The sequence below is a fragment of the Lutra lutra genome, chromosome 16 (genome assembly GCF_902655055.1).
Source record: "Lutra lutra chromosome 16, mLutLut1.2, whole genome shotgun sequence".
NCBI lineage: Eukaryota > Metazoa > Chordata > Mammalia > Carnivora > Mustelidae > Lutra > Lutra lutra.
In genome coordinates, this window is record NC_062293.1 from 16,740,605 (window position 1) to 16,752,860 (window position 12,256).

General features: G+C 40.9%; 1 protein-coding gene across 4 annotated transcripts in view; it reads left to right on the forward strand.

Moving 5' to 3' along the window:
- KANSL1 (KAT8 regulatory NSL complex subunit 1) overlaps positions 1-12,256 on the forward strand; it is a 184,268-nt gene that overhangs the window by 19,961 nt on the left and 152,051 nt on the right. Inside the window, exon 1 of one of the 4 annotated variants that reach the window (XM_047706246.1) lies at positions 9,720-9,875. The exons of the other annotated variants lie outside the window; for them this stretch is intronic. The gene's annotated coding sequence lies outside the window, so the exon portion shown is untranslated. Of the gene's footprint in view, positions 1-9,719; positions 9,876-12,256 lie in introns of those variants that run through there. 4 annotated transcript variants of the gene reach the window in all.

A 12,256-nucleotide genomic window follows, 5' to 3' on the forward strand; every position in this document is an offset into this window, starting at 1 on the left:
TTGCAGTAATAGGATTTTGTGTTCCTTAAACTCTTCCCTCACTGATGTTTTAATTTGTATCTACCTATAGATAACTGTTTGTATTGCTGACATGTTAGGTTTTCCTCATTTCATTCTCATATAGAGTTAATTAGAGTAAGGCGAGTTTGATGGGAACCTCATTTTTTGCTTATGTATATTGGTGGTAATGAGTTTTCAAGTGTTACATGAAGGCGAATTAGTGCTCTGAGGTTACCTCTGAGGGGAAATAAAAGAATTATGGCTTGCCTTTTCTTGAGATTTTTGCAAGTGGCTGAAGCTTTTTTCTTTTCTTGAAATTGTTTAGAAATTAGGTATTATTTTGGCTCCATCCATTTTTTTTGCAGCTTTATTGAAATACATTTCACATATAAAATTTACCCATTTAAAATGCACAGCTATTTTCTTTTAATGTATTGACATGGTTGTGCATCTGTCTCCAAAACCTAATTTTAGAACATTTTCAACACCCCAAAAAGAAACCCTGTATCTATTAGCATTCACCCCTTATTCCCTTTTGTTCCCCAGTCCCTTTCAATCACTAATCTACTTTCTGTGTCTATAATTTGCCCATGCTGGACATTCACATAAATAAAATCATACAATATGTGCTCTTTTGTGACTGGCTTCTTTCATTTAGCATGTTTTCAGAATTCATCTATGTTGTAGCATAGATCAGTACTTTATTCCTTTTTAAGGTCAAATAATATTCCATTGTATGAATGTGCCCCATTTTGCTTATCTGTTAATCAATTGGTGGACCTTTGGGTTGTTACTATCTTTTGGCTATTATGTGTAATGCTGCTATAAACATTCTTGTGTAAGTTTTTGTTTGGACACCTCTTTTCAGTTCTTTTGAATATATACATAGGGGTGGAATTACTAAGTTGTATGGTAAATCTATTTAACTTTTTGACAAACCACCAAACTATTTTCCAAGGTAGGTATATTTTACATTCATACCCGCAACTTATGAGAGTTCAGTCTCTTCACATCCTTGTCAATACTTCTAACCGTCCATCATTTTGATTATAACCATGAGGGTAGTTGTGAAGTGGTGTCTCATTTTGGCTTTGCTTTCATTTTCCTGATGACTAATGATGATGAGATGTTTTCATGTGCTCGTTAGCTATTTGTATATCTCTGGAGAAGATTCTTCTGTCAAAACTTCTACCCATTTTTTAAACTGGATTGTCTTTTTATTGTCGAGTTATAAGAGTTCTTTATATATTCTGGAAAGAAGTCCTTTGTCACATAGGATTTTCAAATATTTTCTCCCACTCTGTAAGTTATGTTTTCACTTTCTTGATGGAGTCCTTTATTTATTTTTTACAAAGATTTATTTATTTTTAGAGAGAGAGTGTGTGAGCATGAGTGGGTAGAGGGGCAGAGGGAAGGGGAAGAGAGAATCATGAGTAGGCTCTGTGCTTAGCAGGAGTTTGATCTCACGGGGCTTGATCTCACAACCCTGAGATCATGACCTGAAATTAACAGCTGGACACTTAACTGACCGAGCCACCCAGGTGCCCCTTGATATGGGGTACTTTAATGCACAAAATTTATAATTTTCATGAAGTCCAAGCTACATATTTTTTCTTGTCACTTGTACTTTGGTGCTATATCTAAAAAACCATTGCCTAACCCAGTATAATGAAGGTTTTACTCTGTTTTCTTCTAAGAATTTTATGATTTTAGCTCTTACATTTTGGTCTATGATTCATTTTGGTTAATTTTTGTGTAAGGGGTGAGATAAGGGTCCAACTTCATTTTACTGCATGTGAACATTCAGTTGTCCTCATACTGTTTACTGAAAAGACTATCCCTGTACCCCCTCTTGAATTATTGTGGTACCCTTGTCAAAAATCATTTGACTGTAGGGCTCCTAGTTGGCTCAGTTGGTTAAGCATCTGCCTTAGGTTCAGTTCATTCTGGCTTTCTACTCAATATTTAGCTGGTTAAATATTAACTTGGGAGCATGTTTTATATATATTATATATATATTTGTTATATATTCTTATTATATCTATACTGGCAATGTGAGTTTTGCCCCCTCCCGTACACAGAAAGTTTTTTTCTTTTTTATATCACAGAACATATGGTTTCACTTAGCAGTTTAAAAAAAAAGTTTTTTTATTTCTGTTTGTTCTGCTAGTTCAAGTTCATTTGGGACAAGTTTTCCTAGATAAATTTGTCTAAATTTGATTGTGGAAATTAATTTGGAATATGGCTGAAAAATACTGAATATTATATTCTTTTTGTCTAATTCAGAAATGAGAAAAGGTTGTTGTTAAGGAAATTATATATAATTTCTTAGTAAATGAGTGACAGAGATAAGACAGGGACTTTAGCATTTCCTGAATTCTAGTCATGTTCAGTAGTTTTATGGTCTCATTTATAATATTGTATCCATGACAATTTTTACATGAGATTTTTGCAAGTTTCATTATTTGTATAGAGGGATTATGTTCAGGATTTTGGGGGATTGCATATTTATCTATAAATGATCTAAAGCAGTATTTTCCCAACTTTTCCTTTAAAATATGCTCAGTCTGGGGTTGTCCAGAGCAACTTGTTACAAAAAGGACATTTTTCTGAAGACTCCTCTATCTTGAAAAAAATGAGAATTTTGCATTTTTCTCTGTAATCTATTTGTGTTTATTTTTAATAAAGTGTAGGCGATTTTACTACAGTCTTTGATTGAATTGACACTCCAGAAAGGTGCCTCTTCTGATTATTTGTTGGCTTCAATTACTCCCGAGTTCGTAGCTCTGTGCTGCAGAGTGTGCATGAAAACCCCGTGCAAGAACCCAGGAATTAGTGAATTACAAAGGAATGTTTCTTCCCGAGAATGGTGGGCTTCTCCACTGGAGGGAAACAGGCGTGCTGTGTCCGAAATCCCTGGGTTTGCTTTGCCATCAGAGTGAGATTTTAGAAGTTGCACCTTAACTTTGGACTCAGCAACTGACTTCATTTTTTTTTTTTTTTATGACATTTGCATTGTCCACCTGTTGCCTCCTTTTCTCTTTGAACATTTTTTTTAATCTCTGACTCTCTTTATAGGGCCCTCTACAGGTTCTTTGCTCATGGCTGCCTTGAAGTTATTTTGCGTGTTTACCTTTGTTTCATTTGGAAAAGAAGCCAGGTGGTTTCTTGGCAGATTTGGGGCAAATTCTGACATTCAACTTAATTATCTGAAACAGGGTTTAGGTCCTAGACAGATTGCTTCATTTGACTTTGCCTCATATGCAAAATCAGTATATTGGAGCACTGTCTCTGTTAATGTTTGGTCAATTAACTTTTTTGGTAAATTCTAATTATTTGACAATTCTTTAATGTTCTATACTAAAATTTAAAGCAGAATTAATTAAAATCCACCTTTATAATCAGTGTCGTTTTTTGTTTAACTTGAGAAACTTTATTAAAATAGTCATATAAAGTCCTTCTTAAACTGCATGCATCAGAAGTCAGGGCTTGTACGCTTTTCCACAGTGCTTCTCCACAGAGGAGAAAACCATCGACCTTGGATGTTAGATCCTAATGTAGCTGATGGCCAGAAAGAACCTGACCTGTTTCTTTAAGTGGTATAGTTGTATTCAGTTGAATTTTAGTGCTGTCTTCTGAATTATCCCCAAATAGAGTACTTTTTGATTTAGGAGTGCTTTCAAAGTTAACCTGTAACTTTAGTTATTGTTCTTATTACTAACACAGTTAACTAGTCTTTCTTCTCAAAGAGTTACTGAGTCACTTCTATGGTGAAATGGTAAGGTTAACGACTTTATGTAAATTTGGAAGCCTATCTCTAGTATGAAGAAAATTATCTTGTTTTTAGGTGGGATTGAAACTAAGGAATGCCATGCATTCTTATAATACTTTGCCATTTACAAAAGTTTTTTACATGCCTTAAGTTGTTTAATCTTACTGAAAGTTTGCTACTGGACTGAGTACATAAGAATATATATTTGGAATCAGTTGAGACCTCCATTTAATGAAAAAAATACTGATTTTTGAGCCTTTACAGTCATTGTAGTCACTGTGAGGATTTTCTTTTACTTACATTTGGCTAAGTCTTGATACTTGTGAAACTGTGAAATAGGTAGTATTGTTTGGGTTTAATACCTTTTATCACTCTTGTTAGTTCTTGTCAAGTGAGTAGCCTGTTATTGTTGAGGGGATGTAACTCTGGAAGGCAGGTGATACAAGGGGGAAAGTGAGAATTGGAGACTGACCTCTGATCACAGCGTGTCCTGCTGTAGGGTTTAGGGTAGAATCCTAACTGTTCTCTCTTGGCCTCCCCTCATTTTTGCACTAATAAAATTTGGAGGTTTAACTGGATGACCTTCCATGTTCCTTCTATGTCCAAAATTCTGTGATTTAAATTTCCTACTTTTGGCTCAGTTCATTCTGGTTTTCTACTTAATATTTAGCTGGTTAAATATTAACATGAGAGCATATACCAATTTCAGTTTTAAAGATGTTTCTTTCATGATATAATGTAATGTCTTAAATAGATTGATGCATTCATTTCTGTGATATCTGGAACAGGGTCTTGAGTTTAATAGGTACTCACTAAATTTTTGTTGAGTAAATGCATCTTTACTTCTTTATGTGGCTTTGGATTTAAAATGTAAATAATCTTTTTCAGAATTAGAATATGTTTATAGGGAGCTCAAAGTATTTTTATGGGTAGTGTTATCTGAGTTTATGAATGAAAACAATGTTTGCTGGAGTGGATAGGGATTTGAATTTTGAATTAGGGAAGAGGTGCTGACCTTATCTCATATTTTAATTCTGAATTATGGAACTTTGGAAAATAGCTTTAATAGTTAGATTTATGAAGTAGGCACAACTATCTCCTTTTTACAGAGCAGAAACTGGGGCTTATAGGTTAAATACTTTGCCCAGAGTAACGCAGCTGGGCAAATTAAAGGAGGGCTGATAATTAAAGGAGGCAGATAAAATCTAGGGCTACCCCTGCATCCTATACTTTTAGTTACCACACTATACCTTTTATTCATTTTTTTCAGCCAATTCTTACAAAGTATCACCTTTTGCAAGGCTCTGAACTAGGTCCCTGGGATGTAATGATGCAATGATAAATAACAGAAACTGGGACCTTGTTCGTTTGAAACTAAATGGTTTAGGACGTTCTCTCCTGAGATGGATAGATGGATAGATAGATAGATATTTAAATTTTAGAGAGAGGGGGCTTGTGAGCACAAGTGGGAGGGGCAAAGGGAAATGGAAAGAGAATCTCAAGCAGACTCTGCCTTGAGCTAGAGGCAGAGTTTGATCCCACAACCTTGAGATCAGGATCTTAGCTATAACCAAGAGTCAGATGCTTAACCAACTGTACTACCCAGGCACCCCCTGAGTTAATATATAGATATATATATATTTTTTTAAAGATTTTTAATTTATTTGTTTGACAGAGAAAAATCACAAGTAGACGGAGAGGCAGGCAGAGAGAGAGAGAGAGAGAGAGAGAGAAGCAGACTCCCTGCTGAGCAGAGAGCCTGATGCGGGATTCGATCCCAGGACCCTGAGATCATGACCTGAGCCGAAGGCAGCGGCTCAACCCACTGAGCCACCCAGGTGCCCCTAATATATAGATATATTTTTAGGTGAAACAGAATAATCAAAACAAAATAATCCCTTGTCTTTTTGAGATTAGGTTGGACATACAAAGTACTGAATTTGTGATAGAACATTCTGCTTAAGAATATCTGGCTTGTTAAAAGATATATGGTGGGGAAAAAAAAGAGATATGGTGGGAAAGTTATTAGAGAATATCTTCTTGGAATATGTTTATTGTATCGGTGAGAGTTATAAATCTGAACTATAGTTCCTGCCTTTTAGCGCTTTTAGGCCAGCTTCAGAAGTAAGATTGATACATGAAAACAGTCTCAAAGGGATTACAGAAAGCACTTAATCAAGATCAGGGTAATATAGTGCCAGTTATCTATATTGCTGTTAAGTATGTAAATGATAATGGTGGTCCGGTGAAACATATCTTAAAGGAGAAATAAGTGGCAGTATATTGGGGAGAGGAATGAACAGGAATGATTGTGAGGAGGGATGGTTCTCTTTTTCTAGGCGGAAAGAACATATAGATTAAAGACGTGGATGGGTACAAAGTTTTATATAGAAGGGAAGGACTTTGCTGAAGAATAAGGTTTTATATAGTATGAATAATCAAAGAAATACAGATATTCTAAAATATGAGAAATGAGAATTTTTTTTTTACTTTCAGATATAGAAAATCTAACTCAAATTGGCTGAAACATTAAAGAAATATTTGTTCTTACATTGTTCTTAGGTAGCTGGAAATCCAAAAGTTTTGCAGATGTATTATTTGATGTAATGGCTTCATGTTGTCACCAAGGACACAGGTTCCTGCCAGCTCTCCATTCTGCCCCCTTTGATGATGTTGGGTTAGGCTTGCTGTAGCAGGACTGTAGCATTTTGAGGTGTCATGTTTAGCACTGTCTGAAGAAGAGGGAACTGTTTCTTCCTCACTTTGTCTTTAGGAATGAAGCTTTTCTCACAGTTCTCTCTTGCAGGCCTTCCAATGGGCTTCCGCACATGTCTCATTGGCCAGGATTGGGTTTCATGCCCATTCCTGACCAGTCATTGGCAGAGAGGATGGGTTAAATTGATCCAATAGGATAAAGTGGGTATTTGAGAGTGAACCACAATGAGTACTCCAAGAGTGATTTGAACAGTAGGGTGTGTATGAGTGTGTGTGTGTGTGTGTGTATTTGTTCAGCCTTGACATCCACTGTGTTTCTGGGGTAAATTCTAAGAAAATGTATTTCTCAAGATTTTTGCATCTGTAGTGAGTGGCTCACCTTTGAATGTCCTTATTTGTAAAAATTGGTGCCTCAGCAAAAAGACATCTGGTTTGAGATAAGAATGTAAAACATGTTAACTGATTTAAATGCCATAAACACTGTGAACTCCCAAGTCTTGGGTTAAGCAATGAGAGAATGAGAAAGTTGGAATTTATTTTCCCCCAGATGCACTTTTTTTTTAAATTTTTAAAAAAGATTGTATTTATTAGAGAGAGAGAGGGTAAGTATGAGCTGGAAAGAAAGGGAGCTGAGCAGGGAGCCCAAAGCAGGGCTCATTCCAGGACCCTGGGATCATGACCCAAGCCAAAAGCAGATGCTCAACTGGCTGAGCCACCCAGATGCCCCCAAAATGCATGTTTTAAAATGAGCATTTCTAACTTCTGATCCACTGAAAAAAATGTATTTTATAATCTTGGTTATTTGGGGGCCTAATTGGGCAGTTGAGTTTTAAGAGTTGGCAGTCTACTTACTAATCAGTAGTAAGATTAATTATTTTGTGGGTGGGTGTCTTTGAACGTAATGTTTTTAGGTATACACTGCAAGGGGCTTTGCCTTATTTGGTGTTTTTCATTCTGCTCATTTAGATTTCAGAATCCTTAGATTAGGGCTCTAGTTCGCCATCTATTGGTCTGTGTTTAACACCCTTCTGCTATATTTTGTGGAATTACTATTTATGTGAAGGTACGTATATACATTTTTTTAATCAACTAAATTTTCTTTCCTAGGATTATAAAAAGCCAAGTCTAGCATCTCTTTTGGATGTGTATACAACTATGTACACATATATTAGTTTATTCTTTATGTAATTTGTGACTTCATTCTTAGCTGCTTGCTTTTGATATTTGAGAACCATGACTATGATTGATAGTGTGATTTTTAAGAGTACAAATGGAAGCTGATGGAAATATAGGTGTAGATGCTAGGTGCTGATGAGTTATTGTAACTTTGTGGAGGACTGAGACTGAGGGTGGTTTTTTTTTTTTTTTTTTGACTAGCGGAAGTGACGCATACCACCGGATATTGGTTCTGGTAAGCCACAGAACAGTATAGAGCATTTCTCATCTTCCTTTTTCGCAGTACAGCATGCCTTTCTTTCTTGCTGCATTTGATGGTTTAACTGTTGGAATCCTTTTGTTGTTGTTGTTGAGCCACTGAAATTCTGATGAATCCCAGAGTTCCTTTTTAAAATCTCAAAGCACTGAATTAATCTTTTGGCAACTTTTTCTTTGGTTTTAAAGGATAGTGGAATTATACTTTGTGTTATTCTTCGCATTATATTGCATAACTTTTTTGATTTAGAAAAGGTTCCATTATTTTAAGGCCCTGTTTTGGGAGAGGAATAAAATACTGTGCTGACAAAGTGGTCATGAGAAATGATCAAGTGCCACTACTTTAAAACAACTCTGGTAGAAAAGTGGGAAGTTTTGTTGTGAGATTTGGATTTCTCTGTAGAGTTCTTTGTTAAACTTTTAGCATAGCAGTGAACTTCCTTTTGGTGGCGACAGGAAGCATAAATACTCATTGTGTAATGCCATTTGCCCGCTTTGGCAGATCTGCCAAGCCATGACACCCAAAACAAGACGCGTGCTTCTTAACGAAAACTACAGTTCCCAGCGGGCCCGGCGCGGGTGGGCCATCACTTCCCCTCTCGCTCCCGGCTGTCCCCGGGCTGGCCCGGCGCGGGCCCTGGCCTGCGCCTGCGCATTGAGGACGTGCGCCTTTTTTTTTTTTTCCCCCCCTCCACCCTGGCGCCTGCGGAGCGCTGCACTGGGGCTAGTGCCCAGGCGTGCTGCAGTGTACGGAGGCAGTCGGCTAGGACAAAGGGCGGCAGAAAGCGCTTCACTGGTCAGGGGGTTTCCCACCCGACTCAGCGCGCATTTAGCCCTGGAATAGTGTGGCACCGACGGCATTAGCTTGTTAACTACACAGTGCAAACAGTTCCTCGCTCACGTCCTCTTGCTCCGCCGCGCCTGCCCGCCTTCCCCCCTCATAGCCTGCGCGGCCCCGCCAGCCCCAGCGCGGAGGGAATGTGACGGCGTCAGTGCCTCAGGTTAGCCTCACCTCGGCCGGAGCGAGGGCCCGCTCCCGCCAGCCGCAGTGCCGCGTGGCGTCGCCGCACATCTGGGAGCAGCTGGGTCCCGGCTCCGCGGCCTCCGCAGATGGAGGTGCAGAAACAGCGGCCGCGGCGAGAAGCCATGACTGAGGCGGCGGCGGCGGCGGCGGCGGCCGCGCCTCCTGGCGGCCCGCGGGGGCGGCGCGGCGGGCGCCCCCTGGCGGCGCGCCGGGGCGGAGCGGCCCTTCGCCGCCGCAGCCGCAGCCGGCGGAGGCGCTGCTGTCCCTCCTCCCCGTGTCCCCGGCGCTCGCCCGCTCGCTCGCTCGCTCCATTCTCCCTCCGCTTCAGATTAAAGGGGGGGAGGGAAAAGGAGCTCGGCCGCCATTTTCCCAGTGCCGCCGCCACCGCCGCCACCGCTCGCCGAGCCGGCGGGAGAACCGAGCACCGTAGCGAAGCCGACTCGTCTCACCGCGGCGGCGCGGGGGGCGGCCGGAGCGCGCTCCCCGGCCGGGAAGAGGCGTGCGGGGGTGGCGGCCGGGGTGCGGGCTCGGGCTGCAGACGGCGGCGCTTGTTTGTGCGGGGCGGGGGGACGGCTTTACCCTCTGCCCCCGCCCGCCAGTCCTCCCGGCCGGGCTGCGGTCCCCGGCCGTGCCCAGGCCCCGCCGGAGCCGAGGAAGGCCGGAGAAGGGGCTCGAAAGAGAAGAAAAAGCGGCCGCTCCCCGCCGCCGCCGCCTTCCCCTCCCCCTCCGCCTCGCCCCCCCCCCCCCCCCGCCCGGAAAGTCAGGGCGGCTCCGGGCGCCGGGGGGGAGGAGAGCGGCGGGCCCGGGCCGGAGCCGCCGCCGCGCGCCCCCGCCTGCCGCCGCCGGCCCTCGGCGCCCAGGCCGGGGGCTGTTTGCAAACTGCGCCCATTTTGTGGGGCTGAATCCGCCCGGGCAACGCTCCTCCATCACGTGGTAGGTGCTGCTGCTGCTGCTCCTCTCCTCCTCCTCTCGCTGCCCTTTCTCCTTCTTCTCGCTCTCCCTGTGGCTCCCATTTCTCTCTCTCTTTGTTAGTTGTAACTAGAAAGGCAGGGCAGGGCAGGAAAAATCCCCGGAACTTTAAATGGCCTCTTGGGCTTCCCCGCTGCGGGTCCGGGGCTGGGAGTCGCCCCAAGGGCGGGGGTGTGCGGGGGCCCTTCCCCACCAGCTGCCGCCTCGTTCGCCAGCTTTTCCTTTGGCGTTCTATTTAAAAATGCGGCCTTAAGAACACGGTTTATTCCCGTTAAAAAAAACCCCAAACAAACTCTGGCTGTCGCCTTGAACTTCTCTTGACTGCAGAAGGCCTTTCTCTGCTCGAAACACACATCTTGCGCGTTTCACGGTGTGTATCACAACTCTGATTGTTAAGTCAGATGATTATTTGTTTCATGTATTTATTATTTTTGTTGCCTGTATATTGAGGTCACTTACGTTTTCGGATCTAGTCTCCCTTAGGCGGACGTGTTTGTTTAAAAAAAAAAAAAAAAACTAAAGAGGAAGAGGCATTTATTTGCTTTTAAGTGAGTTTGGGGGGCCTGTTTTCCGGCTGACTGTCTTTTGATTCTTCAGCAAATAGTTTGATTGTTTTCCATACGATAAACAACCTTACCCTCATGTTTTACTTAAAAATCCTTTTGTTTTCCATTGTCGGGATCCTAGTGTGGTTTTTTTTGGAGAGACACGTTACTTAACTATTGCTTATTGATTGCCTTAGGGGAGAAGGGGTGACATGATGGCGCCACTTTAAATTGCTCTCTTTCCTCTGATTTTTTCCTCCTTTTATTCTGGAGGTCACTGGAGCATTTTTCGTGATCTGTTAATAAAACTATATTTGAGAATGTTAACGATACAACTTGTAGGGCTAGAGTTTGGTACCTTAAGGGTCGGGAGACCCGAATCTCGAGCTCCCCAAAGTTCCGAGAAATCTTCCTAGTCCTCCTGCCTCGCCTCCCTCCCCTCCATTCACAATCCTGGTGTTGCCATCTCCTTTGTCACGTGGCTAGCAATCATTGTGTTTTTTTGTTTGTTTTGGGGTGTGTGTTTATATTTTTAAATTGTAGTCCAGAAGAACCTACCCCTTCCCCATTAAAGAGATCAAAACATTTTAGTTGTTTTAGTTTGAGAGTAGGAGAATATTTATAATAAATGACAAAATTACATAATCTTTGCCTTGCATAATCATGATATAGTTATGGATTGTTACTGAACTTTGTCTCTGAAGCACTTTCAAGTGTGGAAGGTAGTACATTGGAGTATGTTTGGCATTTTTTAGAATAGTTTGTAGTTTTGATTTTTCCCAGCTTCTTGGGTCTTTTAAGTACCACTGTTTACAAAGGCTTAAGTGGGTGTGTTTTCCCCTCCCCCCCTCCCATACGATATACTTGGTTCCTTTTCTAATAAACTGCCTGACCAATTTAGAAATTTTCAGTTGTCTGCAGCCATTGTCAGTTAAAACTATTTTTTTTCTTCCAGCAACAGGGAATACTTCTGAGTAATAATTGTTTTCCACCTAAAAGTATTTCGTTTTGTTTCTGTTGCATTTTTGATCCAGAGAATTTTTGCTTTTAATCCTTGAGGTTTAGAATAATGTTATTGTCTGTTTCTTCATATCAGTTTTCCCAATAATTAGGTAAATTCCTATATTATGAAATACCAAGTACCTTTTTCTCTTGTTTTACGTAGGTTCCTTGCCACTTTTCCAATTAAAAGTCTGTAGTGAGTTAGTAAATATCTTTAAAAACAAAAGTAAAAATGTAATATAGTGATCCTTAAGTATGTATTGATTCGTTTCCTCTTGTATATTTTTAATGGTTTGGGCCATTTTCTTTGCTAACAGTTACATCATGTCATGTGATATATACAGTGTGATGTGTAGTTCTAAAAATAAGGCAAGGTAAAAATGCTCATCCCTTGGGAATTTAAAAAATTTATTATATGTGGGATAACTGTCCTCAGTCATGGAATTTTGATTTTAATTTCCACTTTGTTTCGCCAACAAAGTATGCAGTTTCTTTGACCTTTCCCGTACTTGATGTATTTGTTAGTGATCTCATGATTTGAAGTGGTTAACTTTTTATTTCTCAAGTATGCACTATTTGGAGGGAAACATTAGATGTGACAAAGATTCTTAACATCTGTGTTCTGGTGAAGATGGTTTCAGAGGACTACTGCATTTAAGTATATATAAAATAACTTTGTGTCTGTAGACAGTTGAGAGAGTGATGAATTAATTATTGAAAGAGTTTGGGGTAAGGCAGGGTTTTTGGTCCTTCCACTTATATGAATCTGTTGAATGAAGAATTTAGAAGTGTCCTTGC